This window comes from Lichenostomus cassidix, chromosome 5 (genome assembly GCF_008360975.1).
Source record: "Lichenostomus cassidix isolate B80296 chromosome 5, HeHo_3.0, whole genome shotgun sequence".
Lineage (NCBI taxonomy): Eukaryota > Metazoa > Chordata > Aves > Passeriformes > Meliphagidae > Lichenostomus > Lichenostomus cassidix.
Window position 1 is genome coordinate 39,044,706 of NC_139486.1, and position 16,536 is coordinate 39,061,241.

General features: G+C 45.8%; 1 protein-coding gene across 6 annotated transcripts in view; it reads left to right on the top strand.

Moving 5' to 3' along the window:
- The first annotated feature begins 24 nt into the window (after positions 1 to 24).
- The window catches only part of NR1H3 (nuclear receptor subfamily 1 group H member 3), a 29,931-nt gene continuing 13,419 nt past the window's right edge, over positions 25 to 16,536 (top strand). The window contains exons 1-2 of one of the 6 annotated variants that reach the window (XM_085062530.1): positions 1,364 to 1,501; positions 4,276 to 4,380. The gene's annotated coding sequence lies outside the window, so the exon portion shown is untranslated. Of the gene's footprint in view, positions 211 to 363; positions 629 to 1,360; positions 1,502 to 3,364; positions 4,381 to 16,536 lie in introns of those variants that run through there. The other 5 variants (XM_085062532.1, XM_085062531.1, XM_085062533.1 and 2 more) reach the window with 5 other exon arrangements.

The window sequence follows — 16,536 nt, forward strand, 5'->3', positions numbered from 1 at the left end:
TGCCCGCCCCCGAGGAGGAGGATCCCGGCGGCGGCACGGCCCCGCTCAGCCCGCTGAGCAGCCGCGTCGGGCCCGCCGGTGTGGCGGCGCTGACCTCCGCCGTGAGCCTTGCGGAGGCTTCGCCTCGGGCTGCAGCCGCGGGGGCGCTCGGTAGGAGCGGGGGGGAGTGAGGGCGCAGCGATGTCACCCCCGCCGCGGCTTCGCTCTAGGGTACGAGGTTCCCCGGTGTTCTGACGTCGTCCGTGTGCTCCCGGGTAAATGCCTCGTGGACTGAAGTAGGGAAGGCTGCACAGCCTGGCAGCCCCGGCGCCGCGGGTCGCTAATCGTCGCATCCATCGGGTCAGCCTGAGGATGCCTGCGTATGTAGCAATGGAAAGCTGCTGCTGCTGGCTCTTGGCAAAGAGGCTGCCCAGCGTTGGCTGGTTTTGCCCACTTTTGGTAGTTCCTTACGAAACTTGGTCGAATTAGACGAGTGCGAGACGAAACCCAGCTTCTGCTGCCGGCTGTGCATCCGCTGGATTGTTGGCCGAGGATCTCGTAGATGCCATGTAGAGGGAAAAATCATAGGCAGTTTAACGAAATTAGTGGTACTTAGTGCTTATCTCCACCCACAAGTGCATAGAGGGAGGTGAGTGTATGAGCTTCTCAGCTTTCTCTTTTTTAAGGAAAAAAAGGAAATATGGCTTTCGCTTTTGCAAAGAAACCTTGGAGTCCTGAAGCTCCAGCGGCTCTCTGACCCAGCTCTTTTGTATCTGTTTGTTTGCTTAAAGCTTTCTGGTTTGCAGCGTTAGGAAGTTGTGTGTAAGGTCTTAGTGCCAAATTGTTTGTGAAGCAGAGAGGTTATGCCATGGCAGGCCTGGTGCAATATACGAAGTTCAGCTGGACGGAATAACTTGTTTAATTTGCCCAGGCTCGAATGCTTAGTGAATTTAAATTAAATTATATTTCGTATCTCTAGGAGAGCACGAAGCCGCGGTTTTGGTTTTTTTTTTCCTTCTTTTTGACGATACCGCACCACTGAGGAGGGTCTTGGCGGGTGCTGAAAGGAAAAGGTTCCCTGCGGAGGGGAAGTGCGCGCTGGTGCTGCAGTTACTGCTTTGGGATTGTTCTGTTGCTGCTGCTGGTTTAGCTGCGCTCCCGCGGGCTGAGCTGAGGGCGGGCAGCTGGCCGAGGGTCGGCGAGGCGGTGAGGCCGGGGCTGCGGTTGCCGGGGACTCCCGGGCGGCGGGACCGTGCGGGGCCCGGAGCCTTCGCGTCCCGCAGGACCCGCGGGGGCGGAGCGGGGCGGGCGGCGCCTGCACGTGACCCGGGCCCGCGTGACATCACGGCAGCTCCGCCGCGGCGCCGGGAAGAGCGCCGGGCACAACGCTAGGGAGAGAACGCTAGGGAGAGCGCCGGGAGCAGCGCCGGGCCGGGCCGGGCCGCCCCTCCAGCGCGCGGCTCGGGCACCTGCGCCACGGGGGGCGGCGGCCGCGCATCGCCGGCACCCGCGGCCCGCGCCGGTAACTTTTCGCGCTGGCTCGGGAGGTGGGGGCGGTGGCGCCTCCTCCTCGCCGCCCGCGGGGCTGTGACTCACGGTGGGGGACGGGGACGCGCTGTCCCGCCCCGCGGCCTGCGCCGGCCCGAGCGCCGCAGCGTTCCCAGGGACCCGGAGCCGGCGGCGCTGTGCCGCCCGCCCGCGTCGTGCTGTCCGCCGGGCCGGGCGGCGCTGGAAGGTGCTGGAAGGAAGGGGGACGGCGGCGGCCCGTCCCGCTGAGGAGCCCGGGGCCTGGCAGGGTGCGGGGCGGCTCGGCGGCGTCCCCCGAGTGCGGCCCGACGCGCGGGCGAGCGGGAGGGAGGGAAGAGAAGGGGTCGCTCTGTCGGCCTGGGTCCGGAGCCCAGCGCCGGCCGTGGTGCGCGATCTCTGCCGGCGAGGATTGCGCGGTCGCGCCGTCGGGGAGAGTCTTTCTGCTAAAGGGGGTCGGAGGTGTCTGGGGAGCGGTTCAGTTTCTGGCGGCTGTTGTGCACCTGAAGAGCCCGGGTTTCTGTTTGCTGGCTCCGGTGGTGCTGTCAGGAGATGTTTACTTGCTTTTGTGGTAACTTGTTAGCTTTCCTCTCAACTCTGTGTCATTCACCTGTTGCATCCTGTCAGCCCAGGTCGCGAGTTTTGTAGGACAGAAACTTGTCTGTACGGCTGTCAGTTTGCAGGATGCTCTCAAAAGGTAACTTTGCTTACACTGGTGGTTGCACTTCATTGTGCCGTTTCACTGACACTTATGGTCCACAGATTTGTCAAGATAGTATTTTGTTGTGGGCCAGAAGCTAACCTTGGATCGACGTTAAAAGAGAAATGCTCTGTCTCCTGAAACTTCTTTCCCTTCTTTTCTTTTTCCTAAAGGGACAGCTGGGCCCTTCCCTGCAAGGCTTTTTTGAGGGAGTCGCCAACACTGAGTCACGTTTCTGACTAACTGTTTGGATCTCTGTGTGTCAGACAGTTTCTGGCTATGACTGCAGGTTATGTTTGTCTGTAGGGAAGAGTCTTCTCAGATCTGCTGCTTGTTCCAAGGTACATGGAGTTGGTCTGCTGTTCCTGGGTGGCAGAGAGAAGGCTGTACCTGAGAGCAGACAAAAGAAAACAGAAAACCTGGGTTTTGTTTCCTTTACTGAGTGGTGGGCTTGATTTTTTTAATTCAGTCTGAATCAAGACATAAGCCCCTTGCTGTAGTAGAAAAAGAAAAATATTCCTTACGTTTTATGTTTTATGGAAGTAAAAATTGTTTGAAAACTTCAGCCAGGTGTTGCGGTGCTCAACCCTGTCATTTGGACTGTGGAAAGACGGCATTGGACACATTGTGCCAGGAGCAGGTAGAGGTTGGCTTTGCTACATTTCTTTGCCATCACACCTGTGGCACATTTCCCAGAAGATACTGTTGCAACAAGGCTTGTGGGGGCAGACTGACTGTGTGGCTTCCTCGTGTGACCTCTTGGTGAAATCTAGCCCTTGCCGTGATACTTCTTTCTCTTTCTCACACATGCATATGCACATGCATTCTTTTTCATACAGGAAGGCCAGCTTTTGCAGGACAAAAGCCAGGGTGAAAATATTTAGCAGCTTTCCCCTAGGCACCCAAAATAACAGGTGAGGGAAATAAACCTAAACCAGCCTGAGGCAGGACAGAAGATGGGTTATTGTGGAGCTGATGGGAGTTCTGTAGCTGCCGGAGGAAACTTACAGCTACTCATGTTGTGAAGGGAAGCAGGGAGAAGTACCACAGCAGGGACTACATATATATGTGTATATATTTATTTATATAAATATACATATATGTGTATATATATATATAAAAATTGCCTAATCTAAGAAAATAGAGACAGGAAATTTTATCACAGAATTAGTGTGTCCTGGCAGTGTGCCTTGGGTTGCTGTGATTGGCTGTTTCCAGTTACTGCTGCTGCAGCTCCCTGTGCCTTGTCAGCATGTTTCCCTTAGCAGCTGGCTGTGCAGGGAGGCAGGTGTAGGCTGTGCAGGACAGGCGTGCAGCTACACAAGTACAGAGCAGGAGTTTGCTGCCTTATCCCTGTCTTACACCTGCAGGAAGAGTCATGTTTCCAGTGTGTTAAAGTGCATTTGATTGTGATGACTTTCTTTTACTTTCTCTTGGATTAGTCCTCACAATTCTGTGTGCTTGTTCCGAGGTAAACTGAAGGATTAATGTTTTGCTGCTGTTAAATGTTTGATCAAATGGTGATGGTCTCAGATATTAGAAGAATGTGTCTTGTGATCAGATCTGGTCTGTGATTGTATGAATGTCAAGACTGACAGTTTTCAAAATTTCAGGTTTTGAATTTGAAATCTTTAACTGTTGCTGTTTTTCAGAAGTTGTGATTCCATCTGCCTAAGGAAGAGATAGAATATAATGTGCTTTGTCTTGGGTGCACTGAAGGATGATCCTGCTTTCTCCTCTGGAAGCAGCTGCTATGAAAGTCTCATTGTTGCAGATGTGTGGGTCTTTGCATGTTGAATAGGAAAGCTTATCAGATTGTTTGTCGCTCTCCCTCTTTTCCCTCCCCCACTAAGTAATGAGATTCACACACCTGGCAGTCTTGGAGAAAAAATCAGTCTTCCAGAGCTGTCATAGGTGTCCCTACCCATGGTGGTGGGAGTTGAACTTACATGATTTTTTAGGTCCATTCCAAACCAAATCATTTTATGTTTCAAAACCCAGATACCTTGTTTCATTGGAGGAGAATGTTCTGCTGAGCTGCTGTAGGATGTGTTAGCTTGTTTTCCTTACAGCACAATAACTTAGAAAGGCAGAGTCACATTCTCTTCGCTGTGGAAACTGCCTCGGTGTGAAGGAACTTCATCTTGGGAGGGAATACAGGGGAGTGCGTCCTTCTGGTAGGTATAGGTCTGCATTGAGGCTGTAAACTGGTTGAACTTGGTCATTAGCATACTTTTGCTTGTATTCAAGTACAATGTTTGGCTTAGCATTTTCGTTGTAGTTACTTCAGGTTTGAGAGATGTGTATAATACTGTTAAATTAAAAAAGTCTGTCCGTGTTCAGTCTAAATTTATCAGTTAGAAATGGTACAATGGCTTCCTTTAGCACTCCTGTGTCAATTTTGTTCTGTGACTTCCTGCTTGGAACCAAATACTTTTTTAGCCATATTTGGAACATAGACAAATTCCTTTCTTGTGTTCCCACTAAAAGGGAGACACCCCTAAAGCTAGTGCACTTGTATATCTGGAGATCTCAAAACCAGATTTCCTGTAAAGCAAAATTACTTGCTTTATGGAGTGTTAAAAAGAAAATGTTAAGGTGATTAACATAATTTTAGTGTAATATTATGAATCACTTCGAAGTACGGACTGTCAAGTTCTTAATCTTATTTCGGGAGGACAAAGGTTAACTAAAGATGCACAGAGGAGAGCAGAGCATTGCAGACCTAACCAGTAGGTTTAAGGAGGGGAAAAGAGAAATGTTTATTTAGTGGGAATTTGGTGAAGAAATGAAGATAAAATGTTAGAGAATGCAAAATCTAATTCTTGTTTTGAACAGACCGAAACTAGTGCCTCTAAGGATTAAGTAGGAGAACTATCTCGTGGGATGTGAGAATTGAAGCAATTTAAAAGCCATGCTACAGAGTCAGGTTGTATTGTGTACTCATAGAAACCTCTCCGAGATGTAAATAAAAGATGTTAGGTGAGTATCAGACTGATTGCTAAAGCACATGACTGACAAGAGAGTAGGTGTCTCCTGGCATGTAAGGCTTTCTAGTTTGTTTTAAGATTTTTAAAAAATTTTGGCAAATGTGCTCATAAAATTTCTTGAAACCAATGGGGCATGGAAGTTGTATCCTCTCTCCCTCCAGGGAATGGGGCGGTGTTGGCCCTCTGGTCCTACTGCAGCTGTGAGGCAAACAAGGTCAATTGGTTTAAATCAAGGCTTCCCACTTGCTGACAGGAATCATGATTAAAGTTAGTGATTTAAATAATTCATTTAAGCTTTGTTTTGCATTTGATAATTTCTTAAACGGCAGCTTTAGTCTAATCAGTTAGGCTCATCTATTACTGCTTCTTGCAAAACAGGACGATACAGTGTATCTGCATACATCCATTTATGCTATTGTATCACTGTAAATGTTTACATTACAAAATGGTCAGTTGTATTTACTGGATGAATTTCATTCCTCATGACTCGTACAAAACTGCACTTGAATAAAAAGGTCAAATCAAATATGCTCTTTTTTATAATTATACTATAATCACACAAATCATGCAGTGGATATATAAGAGAAAATACGCTTGCTGGATTGTGCTATTAAATGACTGATTTTTTCAGGGTAGTGTTATCTGTACTTAGCAGAATGAACTGGTTGGTTTTGGTCATTGTCTCTTTCCAGATCTTAGAATGAGCGTAGCTCATCTTCCCTTGTCTTGTTTTCCTTTAGAGATGGTAAGAGGGAGATACCTCCCACCCATTTTATACTGCCTCCACCAGCTTTGAGTGAACTGAACTAATTAAGTAAGTGAATTAAAGAAATTAGTCTTTCTGCCTTTTTAAGAAAGATTTGTTTTGTACTTCAGTAGATTCTGACTCTGCAGACTTAGAGACTTCCTCAAGTTTAGAAATTAGACTTTTTAAATATTCTCCAGTAGCCGTGTCCTGCTTGAATAGGGGGTGCGTGTGTTTGTTTAAATGGCTGTTTTAGACTTTATCATAAAATGCCATTAACTTAGACAATAAATTGAACAAGTGTAATCTTGAAAACTGTGTGTAAAACCCATTTAAAGGAAAATGTTTGGAATTTAAGTAGTCTCATCTAGAGCTCTTATGAAATGAGGGCAAACAGGTAGGTTTCTGTAACAGTTCTGTAGTATATCTTGGTTGCCAGGGACATACATGCAGAAATGTGCCAGCCCCCAAAGGACTCCACATGCCTTGCCAGGGATTTTGCTGGAGGATTTCACGCAGTCAGGCTGTCAGATATGCATGTGTAGTGGCTTTTTGCGCACCTACCAGCAGAAACTCTTATGCAGCTTTGTGTGGGCACATGAACTTGCCCTGGAACAGCCTTGGAGACTTGCTCTGATGGTGCAGGCCTTGACATGCAGGCACACTTGCACACTCAGAGTCCTGTGGGCAGCCCTCAGCAGCGTGGGTTGGCTTGCATGAGCAGTGCCACTGAGGCAGGACAGCTCAGCCAAGAGTAGCAGGAGAAGCTGCCACCTGGCCTTCTAACAACAGCTTTGTGATTCCTGTCTTCTGATTGGCTGCTTCCCACCTTTGGCCATTGTCTGTAGGAAAGGAATAATATTCTGATTTCTGTGAATGGGCCAGGGAGAAGTTCAAAATATGGCTTTTGTGTTTACCGCTGGTGAGTTGGACATTTTCAGGCATCTGCATATCTGGACAGGAAGCCTTAGGTAAAGATATGATTTAAGGTTCATACAGCGTATGGACAGGGAAGGTTACACTAATGCACCATTAAGGAAGGTGTCAGAACCCTTTCCTTAGCAAAGGAAGATGGAACTTCTGTTGTGAGGAGTGTTTTAAAATGAAAAATAAAAACTTAAAATGTAAAATAACTATAGGTCATAAAATGTAGTGTCTGTTACCTGTGTGTGTCTGAAAAGCGAGGACATAACTTTCTGGCCTTTATGGGACTGAAGAAAAATTTTCCCTTGGTCTGGAGAAAGCTCCTGAGCTTCTGCTTGTTCTGCTAGAGATAGAATAAGAGTGGAGAAAGGAGAAACCTTTGCCTGAAGAAAACATGAATTTTCTCCCTATCACCTGTACTTTGAGGGCATTTTCTAGTGTTGCTTTTAAACAGCAGGCTGGAGGTGAAGGCTGAAGAAAAAAACAAGAGACTGCAGACTTTGTTCTCCCTTGTTTCAGTATCATCTTCCGCTGCTACTCCCTGATACCTGCTCTGGGTGGTGCCTTCAGCAGTGCTCCAGAATCAGTGGGCCATCCACACCCTTCTTCCTTGACACAAGGATCAAAATAAGAAATGGAGCCACTTGTTGGCTTAGTCCCATTGCCTACACCCACACACTCATACATGTGCTGCATTTTCCAGCCCTGATCTTGGATTCATATTTATTTCTGAAAAGTCAAGGTGATAGGAGTACTCTGACAAGATAATGTTTGCTTGATGGCTTCATGCAGACCCTGCTGGAACATCAGTCTTTGCAGGATCACTGGCTTCTTGTTTGTCCACGGGTTGCGTGTGATGGCTCCCTTCTTGTGGCAGGGTTGTACCAGATTTGGGAACAGGCTGCACTCCTTGGAGCAGGATGCTTGTGACAAACTCAGGTGGTCTGACAGTTATGTTCTTTTGCATTTTTCTGTTAGAGCCTTTTCAGTCTGTTCTGGGCTGTGTTATTGAGGCAATAGGAAAACATTGGTCTGCTAGCACCTCTGGTCTCTTTGTGCCTTGGTAGGGCTCTTTCTGCATGGATGAGGGTGAGGCCTGCTGGGTGCTTGGGGAGAACCTGCAAGGAGAGTTGGTGGCTCTGTTTTCCCATCTGGTGGGTGTGCCGTGAGTGCAGCCATTTCACTGGCTGGTGTTTGAGCAGTGGACTCTGTCCGGCTCTGGCCTGTTTTCCAGCTGAGTATTTGTGGTGATGTCAGGCAGTGTGAGAAGGGAACATGATTTGGCAGGACAAAGTCTGCAGAAAGTTCAGCTCCACATTTGGCCAAGAGCCTCGAAGGGAACGAGATCTGCACACACATTCTGCTACACAGCCTGTCACACGCCCTCTCACATGCTCCCTTCCTGTCACACAGATCTCTTTCTCTCATTTTCAGACCTTTAACCCTTCCTTCCTAGGTTCTGCCTGGTGAGTTTATAAAACTCAAAAAAGTCGTCCTTATTTTGCTGGTATTTCACCTTGTAAGGGTTCAGTTGCAATGACCCCCGAAGCAGAAATAGCCCATACAGACCAGAATCCAGAACAGTAGTCAAAAGCAGGGCAAGTTTACTTTGCAACAAAGCTCTTAATAGTCCATTATTCTGACTTGCATCCTTCTGCCAGTCTTCACTGTGTTTCTTGGCAGGTCTTCTGATCTCCTTCATTGCTCTGCTGCAGTCTTCTGGCTGATCTAGGTTTGTATATATACATCTGCAACCCGGCCTCTTCTAAGAGCAGTATTAGCAAAACCTAACAAAATACATCCCTGACAATGGTTGAGTGGGGAGCAGACGAACAGTCAGGCTTACTCTGAAGCAGTTTAAAACTCTCTTCCAGTATCTCTCTGTGTTCTTCATATGGGTTTTTCTGTAGTACTGTAATTTCTTCCTGACCTCTGTGCTACATCTAGGGATGATACTTCTATGAATGGGAATTGGTGCTTTTCCCCTACTGCCCTGAAGGGAATCTTAATGAGTTTCCTGCCTCTTTTGCAATCCAGTACTGTATTTCTGGTTTGCCTGTGAGCGGTAGTATTTGTTTTGATTGATGCTTTTGGGTGAAATGGTGCTTGGATACAAACTGTTATATAGAGGCATTATTAAGAAGCTGTTTCCCAGAAACAATCTCCTATCAGTTATGGTGACGTGCAGCATGCTGATGGAAGTACTCCTGGGGTGGGAGGAAAGGAGGAAGTCACAAAAATGAGCAAACAATTTTACTGTTAGCAGCCCTCCCCTTCTGTTATTTTCTGTTTTTCCTCTGTTCTTCATGTCCTCTAATTTCATAGCTGGTACAGGATGGAGAAGACCAGTTTGAAAGAGAAGGTGGTGTGGACAGGGGATAGGAATTGATTGAGGGCTTTTAAGTTCTCTTTTTGTTTCTCTTTCTGGCTTTGCCATGATACATCCTGCAGCTTTGTGTGTGTTTTGTCATCTTATCTTCCTGGTAAAATGGTGCAGTTACTTCTTTTTTGCCTTTATCTGTTTCAGTAGCTCAGTTCTGTGAGTGGTTTGCACCATGTTCCTGCTCAGAGGAGTCAACAGCTATTTGGGATTCTGTGTTGAGGAGATGAGCTGAGACAGCCTGGGGAGCTGAGGACATTTCCCTTTTGTGATGCCAGCTGATAAAGGTGCTTGTCTAGAATAGACATGGATCATGCAATGTTATTCCCTTACTGCATAGTTGAGATGAAAGAATTTTTTAAGGAAACAATCAGGTAAAAGAATTCAGTATGTTGTGGGATTATTTATCATTTTCATTTTCTACCTGCAAAAAAAAGGCCTGCAATGCTCTTTTCTAGACACAATCTAGTTGGTCCTCTTATTCCTTATAGACTAGGTTTAGCCCTTTTTCCTGGCATCTCCACTACCAGGATGCTATTTTGGGTATTCATTCTTTCTTGTTTCTCTCACTCTATCTTTTTTTTTTTTTAAAGTTTTGATCCCTTGCTTCAGATTGGAAATAGCATTGAGCTGACTTCTCAAATCTGCTGTGAGTCAGACACATGTTCCCTGAAGCAGGGCTATAACATCTGTGGGACTAAGGGTCATAAAGGAGGAATGCAGGATCCATGGTGGAGTTTTTGTTCCATAATGTGGTGCTCCCAAGAAAGCCCACAATGATTGAAGAGAGAGGCTTCTCTAATTCTCCCCATTCCCTTCCAACTTCTGTACAAGCCTCATTTTAAAAAAACCCCAGCTTTTTGGACTAGTTGGTTATTGTCATTGCTTCTGATCTCATTGACACTGGTATTATTTCTTGTCTCTTTTAAACTCTGTTCTCTGGGAAGACAAATGAAACTCTGGGTTGTAAAACTGTTGCTTCAAAGAATGCCTGACTGTTAGGTTTTGCATAGCTATGTATAATTGTACAGAACAAGATATTGATGGCTGAGTAAATGTAGAGAAGGAATCCAGAAAGAAATGGAGTCTGTGGTCCTGTTTTCCATGATGTCATGCACTGGCATTTCTAAAGAAACTGAGGTGGTGGGGTCAGATTGCATTTTCAGCCTTCAAGTAGAACGTGATGAGCTGTTGCTGCAGGAAGGGTGTGTAAGAGCTGGTCAGCAGCAGGAATAATGAGCTGCAAATATTTAATTTTCCTAACTGAAGGGGGATTTTGCTAGCAGATTATTTTATAGTAGGCAGTTTTGTTGGTTGCTTGAACACTTGTCACATTTGGTTTTATTCTTTTATTTTGGTTGGTGTGTGTATCTGGTGCTGTGGTTAGAAATGTGAACGAATGACACTATTAGCCAATACAAGGGCCCTAGGAAGAAAAACAGACATGTAAACCAAAACCACCTTTCCATAGATACATACAGATATGCAAAGGGAAAAAAGACTTACTGCTAGGATAACTAAATTTGCTTGGAGAAATTGAGTGCTACTGGCAAAAGAATGTTGTTGCCATTTTAAAGTGAGTTTCCATAGGGAAAAACTGCTATTGTAGTTGATGCTGATGTATTCTGTGGACAAGGCCCCAGGCTGGATTCCCTCCCTTCCCAAGAAGTGGCACAGAGCTGCCCTTTGCTTTTCTGCTAGCAGGAGGGGCAGCTGCTTTGCTTTGAATGTTTCATCCTCCTGGGAGGAGCACAGATGGGATTTTTCCTGTAGGAAATCCCTATCAAAGACTCAGTCGTGCTTCCTGCCATCTGAAGGTTGGTGCTGATAGTGGTGTTGAGCTGTCAGTGAGCTGGAGTCGTGGCCAGACACAGGGGATTATTGCAGCTCAGCTACAAACAGTGGGTTCTGCTCATGTTCATCCCGTTGGCTGCTGCAGAAGTTGGTGTCCCTCTAAAGTGGCTGTGCTGTGTCTCCTCCCCATGTTGGGACACCGGCTTCACAGCTCACCTGGCCAGACAGAACTGAGAAGGGATGACTGGTCATTTTACAGGATGGCTTGGAGAGGAGGGGGAGATGAAAGGATGCCGCTGCTGTCACATCTTCGTTGCTGTAAACCTGTGCATGCCCTTGTTTTGGGGGTTCCTGAGATGGCTATGCTCTAGGTTAGCCAGAAGCTTGAAAGCTGAGGTGACAGTAGAAAACTTAGAAGAGGGGGTGGAAGGGGCTAGAGATTTTTTTTTCCCCAGATCAGGCTTGTGTTGTGTTCCAGAGTTCAAAGGAACGTGGGTCAATGGCCTTTTAAAGGAATTTCATGGCAGCAAGGTGTCTACATCACTCCTGATATCACTTGTTACTCATTTCCAGTTCATTAACCAGGGAAAAGTCTATCTTCTTACCATAATCCCTTCCTTCCTCCCTCCCCCTCTCTCCCTGTTTCCCTCCCTTCCCTCTTTTTCTCCCTCTTCCCCTATCCACTTGTCTGATTGTTTCTGTCTCTCTTTGTCAACGGGACTAATACTTCCTTGCAAACAGGAAGAGAGGCGAGAGCAGCCCTGTGTGCAGTGTGAATGAACTCCAGTAACCTCATCTCCTTTCTCCTCCTCTCAGTTGCAGAACCAAGGACATCTGGCAGTTGGGAGAGAGGGAGAAGGAAAAATAAAGGCACAGCCCACTTCAGGATCTTACCCACCCTGAAAGCAGTCACATGTATGCTCTCTTTTCCTCTTGCTCCTTGTGTTGACATGGCTCTCTTTGATCAGGCAGAAACCAAGAGTTGAAAGGAAGGGCAAACCCAAAACCTCAGCCTTTGCTAGGCAAGGTATAATGAGAGGCAGGTGAGAGCAGGGAGCTTGTGCTGCTGGATGAGGCATGTGAACAGGAGAGCTGACTTGCAAAACAGTTGCTGTTTGGGGTGAGCTTTGCAGAGCCTGTGGTGTCCTGGGTAGGACTGAAGTCAGCACATTCTGTCATCATCTGATTTAAAATTTGGGAAGCCATGTTTCCAAACTGAGGGAGTCCACAGGACTCCTGCAGGAAAGAAACAAATCTTGTATTTTGCAGATCACGGACAAGGAACAAGTTAGGTTGTTTGGGTTTTTTATGTGAAGCAAAGCAGAAGTCTTTTGGGCTTATTCTGCTGTGATTTACTGCATTCTGTTTGGCTGTACAGCTGTGCCTTATGATATTAGTTCACTTTGTTCACTAGCCCATTTAGTTCACTTGTTTTGGTCCTATATTCCTTCTTGCCTGATACAGGGTGAAATTGGCTTGGAACTTCTGTTGCTATTGTTTGTCGATAATAGACACTCTTCATCCACAGAATAGCTAAGTCATATTAAGTTCAGATTCAGAAATGTCCATAGAACTCTCTGCATTTTGGTTGTAATTATAAGGTCTAATTCTGGAAGGAAAGTTATGGAGACTTCCAGTCTCCTAGAACTCAGCTTTAGGGTGTTTTTCTATAGTAGCCAGACTTTTCCCTCCTCAGTGTTCTTTTAGGCATGCTGTATTTCAGAGTAACACATTCCAGGAAACACCATTGTTACACCTTTCTTTTCTTCCCAGTACTCTTTCAACCAAGTGACATGCATTTGCTTATTTTAATCTTTTCAGTTGTTAGTCCCTTCTGCTGTTGTTCTCTGAACTTTACCGTGGTTTCCATACCTGACCTGGGTAAGAGACAGCATGCTTTGTGTTGAGACCAAACTAAACCGAGCGAGAGCTGGATGCCACAGTGAGCCCACTTCAAAGGAAGAGACAAATGCCTGGGCAAAGGCCATGCCAGGATTCAGCAGTCATGGATAATAAAGCAGTTGGTCAGCAGCAGAAGTAAAACCCAAAGTAAGGCAGGGGGCAGGGGGAGGCAGGCTCTGAAACTCAGAGCTAGAGAGGGAGAAGTGGGAATAAGACCCTTAACTTGAGGGCAAGAGACCGGAATGCAGCTGCGCAGCTGCGAGTGACTTGTAGGACTCTTCTGCATAATTGTCAATGGTGGCAACAACTTAAAAGGGTCACAGAGCAGTGCTACAATCTTGGACAGCTGCTCATGGTCAGCTGAAGCTTAGCTGGACAGCAAATGAAAGCAATCAGGAGGCTGTAGCTTTTCTTTATCAGCTTGGGACTGACGGTGGCTCTCAAACTCCTTCCAGTTTGTGGTTGCCTTTATGCTTCTGGGAGATCAAAATGGATAATGCGATTTCAAACTGTGTCCCTGCAGTACTCTGAGAGAGGGATTTACAGCAGGGGCACTGAGCTAGTCTGTTCCCTGAGAGTTGCAGAACTGTTTTTTCCATTCTTTGTAAACATACTGTTCATAATCATTCTTTACAGTATCCTGTTGCACTTCTTTTCACACTTTGCTTTTTCATGGCTTGTCCCTCCCATTGTCAATCTGAAGGTTATTATTTTTCCTCATGAGTTTTGACAGTTTTCACATGTAATATTACTTCATTTTCAAAGTGACAGATTCTTTTTCTGTCTTGAAAGGTACAAGGTGTCTTTTTCAACTTTTTCCTAATTGAAACCTGTTATATGTATATTTTCGCCTCACTCATAGACCTGCTATCTGTTTCAGCATTTCTTGAGAAATGTGATGATGTAGAGGAAAGGAGGAAGAATGAGCCAACATGAGCTGGGAATAATCTTTGTTTCTTTGAAACAGCTACAAGGTAGTACCAAGATCCTAGGGAAGATTTGTGAAAATACTCTGGCTGTGACGCCAGACACAGTATAGGAAGAGAATTAGGTCACAAAGTATGGTTACTCTGTATGAAAGGATTGGAACAGTGGTGCCTCTCAAGGGTCTTAGTTCTCTGCTGGTGCTGTAGGGTCCTGTGAAATCTCAGTCTAACTGGTGGGTTTTTTCTTGGCCATTTAGATCTGCAGCCAGCATTTGATACCCAAGGTGGCATCATCACTGTGTGAGTTGTGCATTTAGGTTTCAGCAGAGGTCGTTAGGCACTGCTGTGAGCACAGCTTTCAGACATAAATACTAGCACCCAGTGTGAATCTGTATTGTGTATCAGAACACATTTAGAAGACAAAATGACAAATTATATCCCTGCTTTAGTTACCTCTGAAAGATAGCCCTTCCTGTCAGATGTATTTGTTCACCAACAGCCTATCAGGCTCATGCACAGAGGCGCAGTCCTCTTGACATGCAGTGAGCACAGTCATGTTAGCATATGTATACAAATGTAAGGTCTCTTCTGCTGATGCTGACATGCTGCAGAGTGCATGCTTGTGATTCAATACAGAACTGAAACATAGCTATATATTTTTGCCTTGGCAGAAACTGTAAGATATTGTAATTTGCAGGGCCAGGACTGTGATGAGTAAATCCTGTTTGAAGGACCACAGGCACTTGAACAAACTTCCTAAAAAGCTACTATTTCCTCTGAGCATCCATTATTTGGAGGTGAAGGGCTCATTGTACTATTCCTCTGATTATTCATGTGTTACACAGTACAGTTTCTTCAGAGATGTGCTTGCATCTGGTCTGGTTCCTGATCATTAAACTTCTCACAGAGAGTGCTAAAATAAGAATACCAGGGAGAGGACAGCACTGTTTAGCAGAAGTGTCACAGTAACTGTATCTGGCTCATATAGTTTCTTTATGTGCTGCGATGCCCAATGGTATCTCCTTTACTTGTCCTCAATGAATGTGGGACAGTAGGTGGGTATATTCTGTAGCTTAGTGAGTTGATGGCAAGTCAGATCAAAGTCTTCCAGAACAATGTGTAAATGCTTCAGCTGGCTTTGAAGAGGACTCAACTGAGGGAATGGGATGAGACTGTTGCTGGAGGAAGTGATGAATGTTTCTGGCATTTAGCATGAGGTGCAAGAGGCAGGGCTGCCACATTTAGTCTCTGAAAAAACCAGTACTTTGTTGTAAGAGTGCTGACCTGGAGACCATCAGTATCTGAGTTGGTCTTTGTCTCAGAAAAGAACGGAGATGGAAGAAATGGAGCAGGGTAAAGCTGATAGCGGCACATTTCAGAGGTGTTTAGTGTTGTGTGTGAGACATGGGTGGCAAGAGTTGGCAGATTTGTTTCCCTCAGCCTTTCATCTCCACATGTTTCCTCACTGGAGTATTTCTGCTCATCAGGTCACCCTGTTCAAGATGCTGCATTAGAGAGAAGTGATTGCTTCATCTTTTGTCACATGGCCGGTCCTGGTTTCTAAAACTGAAGTTGAGACAGACAGTGGGAGGCAGCACAGCAGACTATGTCAAGAAGACAGTGTTCCCTCTTGCAGTTATGCCTTGCATCACCTTTCTGCATTTTTAGTTGAAGTGGTGGTGCAAATTGGGAGGTGTGAATCTCTAATAATATGTTTATTAGTTCAAAACTCGACAAGATTTTTAGTCAATTAAAAACAATCCTCATGCATTTCTGTGAAAACTAAGTCTCAGGCCTAGTCATACAGTCATACAGCCTCTCACTTGTGTGCTTCTGAGGAAAATGCTCATTAGGTTTCTTTACCTAGCACCAGAGTGCTGCTGTTCGTGGTTAGGTTGGTTTTCTGAAGCCTGCAACTGTTATTGCACCTACCAAAAAAAAAAAAAAAAGCTGTGTCTTTGGAGCAAAGAAGACAAGCAGTCTTTTCTGTCTGGCCCATTCTGTTTTGGGAAGGTTGGAGGCTGGTGCACAAAGCCGGAACACATGGGGTAGTTCTACAGCACAGACAGTGGCTTATCAGTTGCTGTGTCCTGGATGTGCACATGGATTTATAGTCCCCTCCGTGGTAGCTTGCAATCTCTGACACTCCTCTTTGGGCTCCAGATGTCTTGCTGACAGCAAGTTTCACTCTTGCATTGTCAGTCATTGTGCAGATGACACAGTTTTGAAATCCCATCAGACTGTACCTTCCTCTTTTGTTTTCTGGAATAAGCTTCAGTTGTGGCTGAGTTGCACTAAGAATGGGTCACTGAACTGAAGGCCTGGGCCCTGAGCGCTGTCACTCAGTCCCCCAGCTGGGGGATCAAAGTCCTCCTTTGAAAAATTGCTGCAGTAGTGCTGCTGGTGATTCATTCTGCACAATAATTAATTTTTGAGTGAGTCTTTAGCATGGTTTAAAGGAATGTGGAGATGCAGAGGCTTACGCTTAGCTTTCTTGTTTCATGTCCAAACATGTCCAGAGACATCTGTGTCAGCATCGGTGAGGAGCTTACATAGGACTAGGAATACAAGTCGGGTTTAGATTTGTTACAGTAAAGTTCCCATCTCCATCTGATGCTCTGTGCTGCTTCCACAAGGTTTTCAAATTCTGCAAGACTTCCTTGGGAGAAGCC